Genomic DNA, 18,288 nt, shown 5'->3' on the forward strand with positions numbered 1-18,288 from the left:
ATCAAGAAAATATAATTGTCTGTATTTATTCATGTGACCCATAATAAATACCTGCATTTATCTGGGATTTATTTACTATTTCATATTTGAAAGCCCTTTGAGGGGAAGCTCTCGTTTGTTGAGATACATACGTCACAGTAAAAAAAGTATCAAAAAAGGAGATGACAATTAACATCCATGAAAAAATGCATTAGTAGATTTAGTCATTTAAAACATGAGAATAAAAAATAAACTATGTCTGTTTAATACTTTTTGCAGCATATTTCAGATCAGAGGTGCATGATAACAGAAAGCAGATCTCCCGGCTCTGCATGAAGTACAGCCATGATTTGGTGAAATGATTAATAACATTGCAATAAGAAAGGGTCTTCTTACAGACACAGTAGGGAAGACAATATGAAGAAATATGATTTTTCAATGAAAAATCTTTTTCATGCTCTACAATCAGTAAACTCTGTAACAAACATGATCTGTAATTGTTTCAAAACTCACCAGACGACTTCATGATTGGCTCAAGGACAGGACACAAAACACAGGGTTGTGGTAACTGTAATATGTTCTCAGGACACCTGAATAGAGACTTTGCTGTGGCTGAGAAACAAAAATGAGGTCAAGCAGGGTGTTCTTGTCTGTAGTGGCAGAAGTGATCAGCTGTGAATACCCTCTTGACTGAAACTGCTCCAGAATCTGTTTTCTTCCACTCTGTAACTGGTTCTCATTAAAATCTCCACACACAATTATTGGGTGACAGTCCATTATTTCAAGTGAATCTAAAAGACTTACCAGGTTTTGCATGAACGGTGTCAAACTGTAGTCTGGAGGTCTGTACACAACCGCAATGAGCGCAGGGAATGGAGCCTGAACCTTCAACACTAAAAACTCAAGATCAGTGACATTATGCAGATACTGTTTTACCTGAACCTGAAAATGATTCCTCAAATACACAACAACTCCACCACCACTTCTGCTGGCCATGTGAGGAAAGTTTGTGTAGGACACATGTCTGTTGCGTTTGAACATGGTGTAGCCGTCCAAATGAAGACTGTCTGCAACAAAGGAGCCTTGGAGGTGAGACTCTGTGAGACACAAAACATCTGCTAAGCACATTTCATGATGACTCTTGATGTCACTGATGTGAGATGGCAAACCCTCCGTATTGTGATGGATCAGTGTAAGAGTGTCAGGTCTGCTGGCTGTTTCTCTGACCTGAAGAAGAGGCATCATTTCCTCAAAGCTGGCTTGTCTCATGGTTTGGAGCGCTGCAGTTACCTCGGGATTGGCGTAAATCTTTTTCTCATCCAAGTCCTGTAAATAGAGTCCACTGAGAGACGTCACCCTGCTGAGAGCAACATAAGCCATACCTGGTTCAAAAATGTTCTTCATTGAAACTACAGCTGTCTGTGTTGTAAGACCCTGGGTTTTGTGAATTGTGCAGGCAAATGCTAGCTTTACAGGAAACTGTCTGCGTACTGCTCCTTTAAACTTCAGACTCTCCTCTGCTCTCTCAATGTAAACCAGATCATCAGATGCTGCATTAGCACTGCGGTTGTGTCTCATAGGCTGCCGGTTGTCCATTCTGAGCCCCAGTTTAATTATGTGTCCATCATTTTCAGATCTCACCACCTTTATCAGTATACCAAAAGCACCGTTAACCAAACCGTTTAGTGTGTCCAAGTTTCTGGTCAGCATCACTCGAGCTCCTTCAGCAACGTTCAGGGTGTCGGGTAAATCATTTCGCCCACCTGTAAATGGTTTGTCTCTTCCTGCCATTCTGCCTGTACGTTTATCCTTCTGGAAATCGTCTGCAGTGATGATTATGATGTTTGAATGAAGCTTCTTGAGCGTATCTGTGTTGTGGGATTCAACATTCTTGTTGGTGGCATAAATGTGTAAGACCTCGATTGGACATTCTTCTGGTGCAGTCACAGCCTGTGACAACAAATCTCTGTCGCACTGAGAAAGCTCATCTGTCTTTTCTTTCACTCTAATCCTGTTCAGCATCTCTGCAAAGGCCACATCATCTTTCTGACGCATGATCTCGGTTAGAGTGATCATCTGAAAATGTTCCTGCCATAGGTCAATCTGTTCTGGATCGTAAACACAGAGAGGTTTAGACTGTCGCACTGGTGGCAGCTGGTAAAAATCTCCAACAGCTAAAACTGACATTCCACCAAAAGGTCTCTGAGTGCCTTTGATCTGTTTCAGTCTTGCATCCACATAGGCAAAAAGGGGTTTTGAAACCATCGAAATCTCATCAATAACAATAATTTCAGCATTCATCAGTTCAGATCTGACTTCATCCAGTTGGTTACCAAGTCCTTGAATGGGTGGTTTCAGACTCCTGGGTAGTTTGAGTAGGGAATGTAACGTAGAGCCATTGATAGAAAAAGCTGCTGTCCCAGTAAATGAAGTCAGTAAAACAGTTGGATTTGATATGTCAGCTTCTTCTGCATTAGCAGGCAGTCTGCTCAGGATCTTTGATGCTTCAGAGTGAATACATTTAATCAGATGTGACTTTCCAGTTCCTGCACCACCGTTGACATACAAGAAAAATGGATCTGGGTTCAAACCACAAACTCGCTGAATACACCAGTCTCTTATGGCATAGAACACGCAGGCCTGCTTCTGGTTCAGATTCTGATACATTACGCGTACCACAGCTGGATCTACTGCAGGTTGTTCTCTGACGGCTCTGATCTCTGTTACAGCATCAGACTGACGACTGTAGTCGGGAACATTCTCCTGTTCGTTCTCATCATCAGAATGTCTCTCAGGAAGATTCTCATCACATTGCAGCCTCACAACTTCAGATTCAGGAGCAAGATTACACCATTCATCAATCACAACATCCCTATTTTGTTCAAACTCTTCCAGTGCACTCTCAATATCCTCAGAGTTCTTCTCATACTTGTCTTTATTTCTCTTCACAACCCTTTTCACAGACTCACTGTGGTCTGAACATGGAAGTCGTACAAAACCTGAGTTGTAGAAGGACTGATAGGTTTGGAACCCTTGTGGTTTCAGTTCCTGCTCTGATCTGTGTGGAAGGTAAAGTCTCAACAGTCGTCCATAATATTGCTCAGGATCTTTTTCCTGTGAACAATGGTAATACCTGATTATAGCTGGTTTATCATTCTTTCGCCTTTGTACAAATCCAAGCTGGTTTAGAAGAGGAAGCACATCTTTTCCTTCATTTGGACCACTCACCAACCGGCACAAGGCAGCAAAATCAGCCAGGGACATTTCCTCATATTCTGGTGTCTCAGGTCTGCATTTGTATTTATCACTCAAACTTGTCATCCAAATATTACAACTGTCGTGTGTTGTGGTTTCCAGGTAGCTCATGGGGCGACTCATTTTTACCGGGTTATCATCTGTTGGTACAAATACAACACTGCGGGAACATTTTTTCATTTTTAGGCCACAGACTCGAGTCACACACTCCTGTGCACTGATTTCTCTCTTTTTTGAATAAGCCTGCATCACAGCTCTCATTTCATCACATTCATTGACCGTGTTGTTTGCAGAGTTGTCAATAACTGTCTTCAGGTATTCAGAGAGGCCAGATTCTTTCTTCGTTATATATTTACAGAGGTATTCTATACAAGAATAGGCATTCAAGATTAATGAGACATCTAAATTAGAGTTCCAGGCTTCAAGCAGGTCTGGGTTGTAATTGTTGATCCAACAGTCCTTTGGGTCACGTTTCAGAATGAGAGCTGTTTTCTTGTTTATGTCTTGGAGACTTTGTTCATACTCATTCATTGTCAAGTTACATCGTGACAGAATCTGCTCTATGGTGAGCGAAGCAGCTTCAGGTTCCTTCAGCAGGTTCAACAAAGGTCTGAGTTTGGCTTTTGCAGCTTCAGTGTCTGAATCCTCATCCTGTCTCACAATCATTGTTCTTGTGGCTGGTGGTTTTGGAAACCCAAATCTACAACCAGAGTTTACACTCTTAAAGCATGTTTTTGTGTGGTTTTTACTGTGCTTTTGTAGTTCATTGACTTTTTTGTGCAGTTCAGGTTGTTTTTCTGGATCAGGGAGTTGAGCTGAGATGTATCTGTCCACAAAGTCACAGACAGTTTGATCATCATCCACATCTACTTCTACCTTTTCTCGAATCCACAGCAACATGTGTATATGCGGACTACCTCTGTGCTGGAACTCAACTCTGTAAAAGTAATCAATGATCTCACCAAGGGGCTGTGCAGGAGAAAACAGCAAATCTCTGAACAAAGCCTCAACACGCTTATCAAACATTCGCATGGTGGTTACTGGATTTGATCTTAGAATTTCACACTTTTCTGACCAGTCCAGGGCTTCAAAATCAACCTCTTCACCTTGCTGTCTCTTTATTGCTTGAATCACTTCAGGCCATCTCATCTCAGCAGCAGAGAATGTGACAAAAAACTGAGGTGTTCCTATTTGACGAACCATACTGAATAGATCTCTGGTAGTTTTCTGCCAGTAAGCTGGAGTTCCTCTGAGTGGCTGCATAAATCTGATTGCATCTTTATTTCTTACCAGTTTCTCTACTTCTGTCTTACTTTGTAACATTCCTGATGTGATTTTGCGTCCATCTTTGGTCATAGTTTTACCTTTCCTTAACTGTATTGTCATGCTGGAATTAGCCAAGTGTATTTCAGTGACAAACTGTGAGAAAAATAGGTAATTTGTGTCTTTAGCAAATCTTGCATCAATGTTGAAAAGCCTTGACTTGAAGTAAGCACTTGGTGTGAGTTTAAGAAGTCTCTTTTCATCCAGTGTATTCTGACCAGTAGGAAACTGCACAGGAAATGCCATGGCTTCCAAATGAGGAGTTCTGAAGAAGCTAACAGGATTGTTTCTTTCTGCAGGAGCCACACAATATGTGTTATCAGTGAAACAGAGAATCTCTTCTGAAATGTCTACAGGCTGCAGACAACTTTCTAGAGCAAAACCTCCATTGTTCAAATCACTTTCTGGTTCCTCTGGATTTTGTTCCTCTGGTTGTTCATCACAGGATTGCATATTAATATCTTGTTCACTTTCAGACTCAGTTTCACACAAAAGGGCATCTTTTTCATAGTTGTCAATTTCCATTAAATCTGCTTCATCATAATCATCACTTCCCATGCTGGCTTCATCACTGCTGTCATCATCAGGTAATGTTGGATCACAAAGCAATGCATCGTCTCTGATAACAATATCTGTGTACTGTGGATGAATTTGTTTCAGTTTACGCAGGGCTTGGATCAGTTTAGACCAGGTGACAGTATGGAACAGCTGATGGCCTTTGTAGCACAGTCGTCTTTTCAGCTTAATTCTCATTATCTGTGATTGGCTTCTGAGCCGAGGCAAACAGTCAACTGTTTGTTGGACCTCAGATGGTACACACACCACATTACCACGTATGAGTCTTTGTCTGCCCTTTGGAAGTGGAATAATCTTTGCAAATGGTATGCATTTGGCAATCAGATGTCTCTCCAGAATGTTGAGATCACACAGTTCAGCTGGAATATCCTGCAGTTCTAAACCATTGACAGCAGCAAGCCTTGGCATGCGTCCACTTTTGAGGGAACTGTGACACGTGTGACAGATATACTCCTTTTTTCTCTCAACAGGAAAGCTGCAGTGATCATTACATGCTTCATCACACACATGAACAAATTTACCAGTTAGACACTGGTGAGCTACAGTTTGGTGTTTTGAGTAATTTTCTCTTTTGCAGATTTTCACCTGATTAGGAAAAGAAGCTTTTAGACAAACAGTACAAACATAAGATGGTGCTGACTTAATGTTTGATCTGAAACGAGATATGGCCTCATTCATTAAACTGTTATCTGGATGATACTGTAAACTTTCAGCTGGTCGATGCATCTGACGATATTTTCTTTTTATGTTCATTGCACATCTGATATTATGCATCTGTCTAAAAGAAAAACCGTTCCAATATTTTGCTCTCATTCGTTCTCTCATATTCTCTTTGTGTTGTTGCTGAAATTGTCTTTCTTCTCCATAACGTTTAGTGATATAAGAGAGTTTTTTCTTTTTAAATTCTTCACTTTCTTTATATAGTTTATATACATGTGACCTCATGCAGGCTTTATGTTTCTCTCTGAATTCAGCAGAACTTCTGTATGTTCTTCTTATACGTTCTTTCTGCTTTTCTCGGAATATAGAAGACTCTCTATATGTTCTTCTTATGCGTTCTTTCTGCTTTTCTCGGAATATAGAAGACTCTCTATATGTTCTTCTTATGCGTTCTTTCTGCTTTTCTCGGAATATAGAAGACTCTCTATATGTTCTTCTTATGCGTTCTTTCTGCTTTTCTTGGAATATAGAAGACTCTCTATATGTCCTCCTTGTATGTTCTTTCTGCTTTTCTCGGAATATAGGACTGTCTTTGTATGTCCTTATGACACGTTCCCTTTTTCTCTCTCTAATTTTAGCACTTTCTCTATACAGCCTTTTCATTTGCTCCTTCTGTTTTTCCTTAAAATCATCTCTTTCTTTGTAGATCTTTCTCAAATGTTCTGTCTGTTTCTCTCTATATGTAGCATTTAGTTTATACAGATTATTTTTGTACACTCTCTTCTTCTGTCTGTGATCTGGATCATTAGACTTTCTACTGGAATTTCTTTTCTTTGCCTTAAAGCTTTCATCACAACTGTACATCTCCCTTTCCTTCCTTTTCTGATTTTCCTTTCTTTGTGGTAATTTCTGTTGGGCCAGTGACCTTCTCCTCATTTTTTGTGCTTGCTGTTTATTACGTTTCAAAATTTTATGTGGCAGTTCCTGTGTTGCCTTAGTTGAACAGGAGGCAGTGTTTGAATCATTCTGAGGAACAGCATCTGATATTACCTGAGTTTCTCTCACAGAAGATGCAGAGGTTTCTTTCTGTAAATAATCAGAAGGACGATTCTTGTTTTCAGTAGCATTTGTCTCATCTGAATAATCCACTCTGGATGATGTCACTTCAGTGATTACAGTCTCTGTAACAGTTTTCCGTGTCTGCTCAGTGGATGTTTGGGAATTTAATTCATGGACAGGTTCATTTAAAGCTGCGGCTGGAACACTTGCAGCGGTTTGTCTGGATTCGGTGGCTTGATTAGCATCTCTTTGGTCAGCAGCGTTTTCACTGTGAAACTCAACAGGCTGTAGCTCATAAGTGCAGGTTGGTGCGATGCTAAACATTCGGTACAAGCATTTGATCCTGTCAATCATGTCGTTAAGACGTGTGAATTTTAACATAACTGCAGTGCCACCACTTACAGCTAGCGACAATGGCATTCCTGTAGACTTACGTGGGTGAGGATCAAAATATGCGTATTCACCTGAAATCAGCCTGCAAACTGCAATCACGGTTCCTCCCATGACTAGCAAAGCATAGCGAACGTCTGAATCCAAACACTGTAGTCCCTGTTCAAGGCTCGGAAGGTGAGCTGTACCATCAAATGTGCCGTAACGAGCAAACTGAGACATGTCCACTTGATACTCGTGTCTGCGGCTGATGATCACAGTGGGAAGCTCATCGCAGGCTAGAAACACGCTGTTCACAAACCTCTTTCTGGCATCTGAATACACGGCATGGCCTTTGTCCAACACACTGTTAAGATCTGCTCTCGTAATGAATTCATCCTCGTGTAAGAATGACAGGAAAACCAAACTGTTAGCCATGCATTGTTGATTCCTGTACTTTCCATACCTAGCAGAGGCCTGGCTTCGGGATGCACAAATGCTGCTCACTCGTGAACGACTTTCTCTGTTTGTAACTTGTACATGAGACTGTCCTGGAGTTTCTCCATCACGCTGCGTTTGCACAGTTACCTGGGGTTCAGTCTGGATTACCTGCTGTACTTTAGCGTTTGGCACACATGCTGAGCGAACACCTCTCTTTACCACATCTGCATAAGACACTGCGGCTGTCTGAACGCTGCTCTGCACTTCTGGACTGGGAATACTTGTAACAGACACCTTTACCTCCTCACCGCTCTGAGAAACATTTACCTGTTCTTTCTGCTTTTGCCGTCTAAGCTTCTGAGACTGCGACCTTTGACCTTTCCTTGGCATTTTGTTAAGTACAAACTACACCTTAAGTGTATTTCTACACAAATATAAACAAAACTCAATCTGGAAACAGTGAAAAACTTGCAACTCTTCAAATTGCTATCAAATCTGAGAAATGTAAAGTTCTTCAAATGTTCTTATGGATATGTAAATGATGTAAAAGGCTGACTTAAATCCAAACTCAATATTAAAGATATTCAAAGTTCTCTGAAAACACTTGGGTCAGTGTTATTGTAGCTTTTTCAGAAAATGTATATTTTTTTAACCAGACTGGTTAATGATTAGATCTATACTTCTGTAACGGGATATTTAGAAATCACAACAATCAACAGGATATAATAAAACTTCTGGCTCTTAAATAGAGTTTATGTAAATCTTTCAGATATCTAAAACTTAAATCAACTATATGGAGCTGTGGTGGTGCGGTGATCAGATGACAGGCGATGAGGATTCTTCAGCTGGATGTTCTGCAGCAGTCAGGAAACAGGAAGTCTGGGACCTCAGGGCAGCTTCTCGATGACAATTGTGACTGAACACTTACACTGAGTAATAGAAATGGGTTTGAATAACAATAGTATTTATATATAACTTACTGTAGTCAAATGTTATAGTCAATGAAACAGACTTGAAAAATGTATTCGGATCTGATTTAATATTTATGTGAATACAGCAGTCCGAATGTATGTATTACAAAATAACCAATTATCTCATTACAGATAAGCCTTTATAAATGTGTATATTTTATATAATTTATCAAAGTAATTGCACCTGTAAGGCAAACTATCAGTGTAATGCCAAGTCAAACCTATAAATGTGGGGCTGTGTAAGTAGTTTGTACTGTAAAATCTACTGTACTGTAATTCTACTACTGTATATTCAACTTTCTACTTGCAATTTCCAGCAAAACTAGTGGATATGAGAGAGTTTAACAACAGGAAAGAAGGAGCAGTGAGAGCAGAGATCTCTCAGAATTCTGAAAACAGATCGACGAAGTTCTGGTAACTTCAATTCCAAAAACTTGGTTTCTTGACAACCTTGGTTTCTTGTCAAACTTGGTTTCTTGTCAAACTTAGATTTCTTGTCAACACAGGTTTAAGCTTGTCAAAATTAGATAGAGCTCATGGCGGAGAAATGACAGAAGATAGAATGGCTTGTCAAAAAAGATGGAGCAGGGAGAGGGAGAGTGATAGGACAGACTGAAATTGCTTGTTAATGGCTTGTCAACGATAGAGGGAGAGGGTTTTCTGCAGCAGGTCTCCTGTAAGACAAAAAGGGACTGGAATTAGGCATATTTCCAATAAACATGGCTTTCCAGTATTTTTCGGACTATAAGTCACACTTAAAATCCTTTAGTTTTCTCAAAAATCAAAATCAACCTTATGTATTAATTCTGGCTGTGCTTACTGACCTCAACCCAATTTTATGTGCTACACGGGGCTCAAACATCAGTCAAAATGTTTTAGTACGACTTTGGAAAGCTACAAAGCTGCACCGTTTGATGGATTGTTGGAGCATTACAGCTACAGTAGTCAGGTGCCTCGCGGAGTAATTCGTATTGTGCTTAAACATAATATTATGGTGTGTGTATGAGGACCTGGCATCTGTTTAGAGACACGCGTACGAAGCAGATTTCAAACCGATCAATCCATGAAGAATTTGATAGATTTGTGGAAGAGTACTGAACAGAATAATTGAGTGTACTGTTCTGTGTTACCACTGAAAAATGTTGAGAGTTATTGCGAGTGAGTTGAATAGATGGACTTATCTGAATATTTGGTTACTTGAATGCACATTATAATCCGAAAAATACAGTACATACAGGGCTTTACGTATTGAAGAGTTCCACAGTAAATTATTGGACTGAACTTATTGAAAATGCTCAAAAATGGTGGTAGAACTATTCTAAAGAAACTTTTAGATTCTATTAACACAATAAAAACAAACAGTGTCTATAAACTTAAACCAAGATGTGCTGCTACAATAATCTACTGTAAATATCATATGGTCCAACAAAACCCACACACGGAGGTTAGAGCAGACAGTTTCAGGCCACCTGCTTAAAATTTATGCCACATCACATGTTCCTTAATCCCCAAAGTTCTCAAATCCCTGTTTCTGTGTGTACTTACCTGGGACAACAGTACATCATAATATCTGGGCACACAGAAACAGGGATTTGAGATCCGTTAACATAAAAGTAAACAATACTTTACTCAGTATGACTTTTGGCAAAATGAGAAATTTGGAGATGGATGGTTCCTACAAAGCAGTTTCTACATATTTCAGTCACATTTGGGGCACGTTTAATACACAGCCATAAGCACTCCACTAAATCTAGGACATACTTATAATGGCCGATTTAAAGGCCTAATTAAAAATGTAGTATGATGATAATTTCTTTGTAGATCATTTAATCATAAAATACAGAAATGAGTGCTGTATCTGTGCTTTAGATTTTTTCCACTCATCAACAAAATCTTTAATTAAAAGACTAATTCAAAGAGCAGTTTTCAGACAGTGACTTAATTTAATGAAGGGAAAGAAGCTTTTGAAATCCACAAGGCCCTACTTGAAGACTTAATTGTACCTAAACTGCTGTTCATGAGCTGCTGTAATGTGAAAAAATATGCGCTGCTACAATAACCTACCGACCTCTGTAGGTCTGGAAATGTTTACACAGACTTTTCTAGGATTTGATGACTTTTGATGATCACCAATAGCTGTGCTGACTCACAGCACTACACTGAATCTCCTATAATGAGAAACATTTCCCAGCACTGCACCTCAGACAAACCTTTACTTACCAGACTTGAGATGATCGGATCAGCAGTCTAGAGAAAGGAAACAATTCATCAGATCACTGTTTGATGATTCAGACTGTAGAGCCTCTTCACACACAATCCAATTTACTGTGACACAAATTAACTAGTAAAATCCTCAATTACTTTAAGCTTTTTTAAGTTTACTGTAGTCTAAGGAAGAGATAATTGAACTGCAGGGTCTCACATGGGTATAGCATGTGTAATAAAAGCATTATTACTACAGAAATGCAAAGAATGGGCACCAATATTTGTTGGCACAAGTGCAGGATACACCAAATATTTCCTACACAGAAGCCTTGTGGCTCCAACATTTTTCTACAACAGGTCAGAGCTAATAAAGTGTGAAAAACCAAAACTTTTAATGTCCTTTCAGGTTAAAAACATTAAATACAAAGTAATTCTTGAAATCAGAAGCAACAGAAAACCTCATCAAGTTTTGGTTAGTCTGATATGAATATGCAAATCCTAAAATACATGTAAATATTGACATTTTACAATAACAGAGGTGCAGAATGTTTTGTGATTAAAATTAAATGTCTTAAAATATTACACTAAAAAGTCCTTTCATTGTACCGGTTGCTAGGAATATTTATGTATGTTGCAATGTCCCTTTTTGGCAACATTTCTATTTAATTTTAAAACACATTATATTCACTAAATAAGTAATAAACTAATTAGACACACTGGCTGTAAATTACCTAAGAATGTCCACTCACACCTCAGCTCTTAAGTGTTTGAGCAACCACTTATACTGACTCCCCTAAAACACTTTCATTGTTTTGTCTGCTACTTAAATCCACAAACATAAGGAGAAAATGAACAACTGTATAAAGACATCTGACATTTAACTGTTTGGATTCAATAAGCCATAAAAAATTTAAATCATACATAAATCGGGTATTAAACTTCAGGGACATTTTCAGGGACAGTCAGAGGCCCTGTGTGGGGGCTTTGCTGCTACAGGTCAGAAATCCTGTGTTTTTGCCAATCAGTAAATTGAAACATATCACAAAAAGTCAAACTACTGTATGTAAGTCGTCAAATGTGCTACGCAATGCCAGGTTCATACTGCTTCAGTTACAGTCACTGTTTACTTACCAGCAAAGGCAAAACCAAAGATCTCTTTCATTCTGTGTAACAAAAGACAAAGCACAAAAACACAGAATGAGACAACTCAAATCAGCATCACAGTCAATACTGCATCACTCTGTGTAGTCCAAAAGATTCAGTACACTTCTTTGTTTACCACAGCAACAAACAACTCACCTCTTTTTTTCTACACCTTATTAAAGATTACTGTCTTCATTAAGGTAATATGTGGTTTCATCCATTTGTAATAAGCCACACGACTTTCTCAGTTATGTGATAGCTCTATTAGTTTGGTGCTATTAGATAACACAGTAGATTTAATAAGTAATGATTTGCTACACCTAGTACTGCACACGTTATCAAATTTTGACATCACAATTTCAAAGCATGAACAATCATAAATGAAAGCTTGGATGATATATTTGTAGGCTTCAACATTTGAGTTGGTCTGCATTCAAATTCTGCTGCCTAAAAATATTATCACATGCACACAGTATCATTTAGTATCATTTAATATGCTGTTGTTGAAATATCTACATATCATATTTATAATATTAATGGTGCACTGCTGCATTTTATTTATTTGAAAGTGGCCTTTTTTATATTTCATTAATTTTTCACAAAGTGAGAAGTTAAACAGAGCTGCAGGTGTAGGATATATATAAATATATATATATTCCCTTCTGTTAATTAACCCACAACACAAACCGGCACAGGCACGTGACTCTTTTTCTCCCTCCTTTCAGTCAGAGGCGGTAAAATGGCTCCTTTGAAGTTGCCGACCCTGCTGCTTCAGCAGTTAATCAGTGGTTCTAAAATGGCGGCTCATTACCTTACAACCAAGACTGAGGCCGTTTTAACTGACTGATTTGTGAAGAGGAGAACTAACTTCAGCTTCCCTAACAGACTCAGAAACACTGACAAACCGAATGAACCAAATACAACACAATAACTGTATTAAACAATCAAATGAACCATATCAATCTCACACTGGGCCTATAGGAGCTAGGCTAGGCGTTAGCGCTTAGGTTGTTAGGGCTAGCATACCAAACACTCCTTTTAAATACTAAAATTACAACGTTTCACAAAAAAAGCAGCCATTGTGTTACTTTAACATGACTTATACTTCGACTGGCTTTATAAGTCACTAACAACAACTGGGTAAATCACTCAAACAGCTTATAGACATTTCATTTCAGAGAAGAGAGACAGAAGCAGGCTTACCGGTAGGGATCGAGCAGAGAGTGGGCGGAGATTCAGGAGTCAGCCAGAGACATAAAAAAAAGAGGCATTCACGGGTAGTGGGAAACTTCGCCATTACACAAAATTGGCATTGAAAACGTGAAAAATATATGTAAATTTAAATATTATTATACTAGATTTTTTTTGCAACAAAAAACAACTAGCAGAAATTTAATTCTATAAGTTTAATACATGTTTCAAACAGGATTCTTTGATTTTGAAATAATGGTTAAAAGACATAAATAAACATAAGGTCATTATGTTAAAATGTACTGTATTATGATAGATTTATTTAACTGACTGCAGTAATAAGAACAGTCTTCTTCTGAACACCAACACCAAAGAGCTGGTGTTGGTGATCACCTAATCATCCTCACAGGACAGTAGGAGCTGCAGAGGCTCACCTCACTGCTCTGCAGGACTCAAGAGGTCCAGGAGGTCCTTTAACCCCACTGCCATGAGACTTTTTAACAGTGATTCCTGACATGTTCATTGCACATTTATTTCTTTTATTCTAATACGTATTTGTTGTAATCATATGAATTCTGACCTAAATGGACTTGCACCCACTTCTTCACCCCTGCTGCAGTGAGGTAAAGCTGTGGCTGTCTCCAACAAGACTCTTCGGTGAAAGTTTTAAAGACAACCATCTAAACTATAGCCTTAACAGTTACACTTTCTGAAACCACATGTTAATGTAAAAATCATATTTGTAAGAAAAATCGGTTTCATAGAGTGGAAACCTGTTAATACACAAAGACTTGTTCTGAACTATCAGTAATTAGTGCAGGGGTGGCTTTTACACACACACACACACACACACACAGTAATAGAGAGAGAGAGAGATACATGCTTTAGCCAGCACATAAGCAAACACAGCACAAAAATTAGGTAAAAGTGAAAATGACTGGAGTCATAGGAACACAACCTCTTGAACACAATGAGCTGATGATGGAGTTCTCCAGACCTATAACATGGTGCTGGTCACTCTGCATAGATAATAATAGATTGAATTTATATAGCGCTCTTTAAAGCACCCAAAGCGCTTTACAATGCCACTATTCATTCACTCTCACATTCACACATTGGTGGAGGCAAGCTACAGTTGTAGTCACAGCTGCCCTGGGGATAAGATAACACAAATCCTATGATTTAGCAGAACAGGTGCACCCTTACACACATGGAGAAACAGAGAGAGAGACCGTTTTTTGCTGTCTATTTCTCATATTGAGAATTCCCCTCAAATAAATCGCCATAATTTCCTAACTGTGGAGGCTAGAGCGGTGATTCTTACACCGTTTTCTTCAGAAGAGATGGGGGAATCGTCAAGGGTTTTTATTTAAAATAAAAATATGAATTTCCAGAGATATGTGACATGGATGACTGGTTGGCTTAGAAGCCATGAAGGCCCCAATATGCAAATTTGAATGTCTCATCCCTAAGATATGATTGGCTGGCTGGGAAGCCGTGCAGGCCCTGATATGTAAATTTGAATGTCTCAGTCCTCAGAGGATTGGCTGCCTGGGGACCTGGCAGAAATATATAGTAATAGTATGATTAAGCATAAATACTACATTTAGCAGAAATACTGTATTAAGCACAAATCCTATAAAAAGCAGAAATACTATATTAAGCAATATAAATATCCTATAAAAATCCTATAAAAAGCAAAAATACTGTAATATGATTTGGTAGAAAAACTATAATTAATCAGAAATACTATATTGGGCAGAAATACTATATTTAGCACAAATCTTATAAAATAGCAGAAATAGTATGATTCAGCACAATAGTAATAACTTAAACAGAAAAATTGGAAAAGCAAAATGGACAGCTGAAAAAATGCTGAACATGCTAAGGGTCCTTCAAATGTACTTGTTAAATGAAAAAAAACTCAGCAAAAAAAAGTATAACAGTCACACAATCACAAATATGGACACATATGGAAACACACATGCACAGACACGCACACAGGATCAAATTCAGTCAACCAGTCTAAATATATTGAATTTAAATCATACAATAAGATGCTCCCATAAAAACTCTCTCTCGCCCTCTCTTTCTCTCTCTCTCTCTCTCTCTCTCTCTCTCTCTCACACACACACACACACACACACACACACACACACACACAGGGAGAGAAAATCAAGTTTCTAGGTCAGTCAAGCAGCCTGGGAGCTGCTAAATTTGAATCCACCAATCAGAGAGCCTGTGTACTTTTTCCCGCCAAAACTGGTGCACTAAGTGCAGGCTTTTACACACGCAGCACAGAGAGAGACAGGATTTTTGCAGTCTATTTCTCATAGTGAGAATTCCCCTCAAACAAACAGCCATAAATTTCTAACCGTAGGGGCTAAAACAGTCATTCTTAGACCATTTTATTCAGAAGACATAGGGGAATCTTGAAATGCTGACCATTTAAAATAAAAATATGAAATATTAGAGATATATGACATAGATCATTGGTGGGCTTAGAAGCCACGAAGGTCCCAATATGCAAATTTAAATGTGCCAGGACTCAGATATGATTGGCTGGCTGGGAAGCCATGAAGGCAACAATATGCAAATTTAAATGTGCCAGGACTCAGATATGATTGGCTGGCTGGGAAGCCATGAAGGCAACAATATGCAAATTTAAATGTGCCAGGACTCAGATATGATTGGCTGGCTGGGAAGCCATGAAGGTAACAATATGCAAATTTGAATGTGCCAGGACTCAGATATGATTGGCTGGCTGGGAAGCCATGAATGCCCCAATATGCAAATTTGAATGTGCCAGGACTCAGATATGATTGGCTGGCTGGGAAGCCGTGCATGACTTGATATGTCAATTTGAAAATTACAGTCCTCACAGAGGATTGGCTTCCTGAGGAGCTGGCAGGAATACATAGAAATACTATGATTACCCAGAAATACTGCGTTTAGTAGAAATACTATGTTTTAGCACAAATACTATAAAATGGCAGAAATACTATAATTAAGCAGAAATATTATATTAAGTACAAATCTTATAAAATAGCAGAAATAGTATGATTTAGCACAAATGCTGTATTTAGCACAAATCTTATAAAATAGCAGAAATAGTATGATTTAGCAGAAATGCTGTATTTAGCACAAATACTGAAAAGCAGCAGAAATCCTATGACTTAGCACAATAGTAATAGGTTAAATAGAAAAATTGGAAAAGCAAAATGAACAGCTGAAAAAGTCCCACAATCACAAATATGGACACATATGGAAACACACAAGCACAGAGAGACACACAGGATCAAATTCAGTCAACCAGTCTAAATATATTAAATTTAAACCATACAATAAGATGCTCCCATAAAAACTCTCTCTCGCCTCTCTTCTCTCTCTCTCTGTCTCACTCACACACACACACACACACACACACACACACACACACACACACACACAGGAGAGAGGAGCAACTTTCTAGGTCAGTCAAGCAGCCTGGGAGCTGCTAAATTTGAATCCACCAATCAGAGAGGCTGTGTACTTTTTCCCGCCAAAACAGGTGCAGCCGCTTTTTTTACACACACAGCACAGAGAGAGACAGGATTTCTGCAGTGTATTTCTCATAGTAAGGATTCCTCTCAAACAAATGGCCATAATTTCCTAACCGTAGGGGCTAGAGCGGTCATTCTTACACCGTTTTGTTCAGAAGAGATGGGGGAATCTTAAAGTGTTGACAATTTATCATTAAAATATTAATTATTAAAGATATTTGACTTCTAATGCACCATAACTGAGTAGAGGCAAGCGAAAACTGCCTTGACTTGCCCTCAAACAACGCTTTCTAACTCTAAATCTATTTGGAGTATCGATATCATTCTTTCACCGTAAGAGACAGCAGGCTTTGGTGAACAGTCATGGAAATTTTCAGGTCTCTGTGGAAATCCAAAAAAAGATATGACGAGAGAAAAAGTGGTTCATTTCCAGAGTTTGAAATCTGAAGAAATCTGAGCGAAGGACTAATTTCCTACCCTCAAACAAGTCTAACTCATTTCAGAACGGTAATAGGTGAGAAAAAATTCTTGAATTGTGAGCGTCAGGAGTGTCTGAAGATATACGGGGACAAGCCTCATGTTTTAACTTCGCTTCGTTAAGGAGATATGACGATTCGAATATGCCTCTCATTACAGAAATCAAGCGGTGATTTTGAACAAACTCTCCATTGACTTTCTATGGAGAGTTTTCAGAGTTTGTGTTGGTCTTAGGAGATTTGCCAAAATTCTATAAATCTCACAACCATGATAGTGACATTTTCTGAAAGCCAGCAAAAATACCTACGTTTTGATGTATAATTTGTGGAAGTTGAGTGAAAATTGAGCAAGTAGCAAGAAGTTGTTCGGACATGAAGAGAAGACTGCAAAACCTTCAGTGGCACACTGAAAGCCAAGTGCATAGCAACCATAACAACGCATGTATTTTGTGAAAAATCACAAAAATGAAACTCAAAACTTAAAGAGGGATAAGATGAAAACTGTAACAGATATGAAAAAGCTGATTTATACCTGAATAGCCCAATAATTTCAAAACACTTTAAAGTTTGAATGGCTGTTCTAGGTGAAAGTATGAAGAAGTAGATAAGTTTCAAAAATTAGCAAGTTTTAGCAGAATTTTGGAAGTTTTCCATTCATTTCAATGGGACAAAAAATTGCATAAAAAGCTTAATATTTTAAAAAGTATAACAGCAAAAAATACCAAAAGATATAGCGCACATTAGCAGAAATAGCAGAATAGTTTAAAATTTGAACGGTGAAAATCGGCTGAAAATTGTGGAAGTAGATCCACGACGAAAAACGTACGGAAGCAACTTGAAGAATAATAATAATAATAATAAAGAATAAAGAGAAACAGGAACTCAATAGTGTGGATGCTTAAAGCATCCACACAATAATAAAGAATAAAGAGAAACAGGAACTCAATAGTGTGGATGCCTCCAGCATCCACACAATTATAGATTCAACTCCACAGTTTAAAGTGGTTCTTCTTGGACCTGCAATAAAGACTTATATAATACCAATTTGTTTGAACATCTGAATGCATCTGGATGCAACATCACTATTAATAATGAAAT

General features: G+C 38.4%; 1 long non-coding RNA gene across 1 annotated transcript; it reads right to left on the reverse strand.

Moving 5' to 3' along the window:
* Positions 1-8,297: 8,297 nt before the first annotated feature.
* LOC120433083 lies at positions 8,298-12,002 on the reverse strand. The gene is made up of 3 exons (XR_005608307.1): positions 11,970-12,002; positions 10,854-10,880; positions 8,298-9,307 (listed from the first exon to the last, which is right to left on the reverse strand). It is a non-coding gene; the product is annotated as an uncharacterized LOC120433083 (long non-coding RNA).
* Positions 12,003-18,288: the final 6,286 nt, after the last annotated feature.

The sequence above is a fragment of the Oreochromis aureus genome, linkage group 15, assembly GCF_013358895.1.
Source record: "Oreochromis aureus strain Israel breed Guangdong linkage group 15, ZZ_aureus, whole genome shotgun sequence".
Lineage (NCBI taxonomy): Eukaryota > Metazoa > Chordata > Actinopteri > Cichliformes > Cichlidae > Oreochromis > Oreochromis aureus.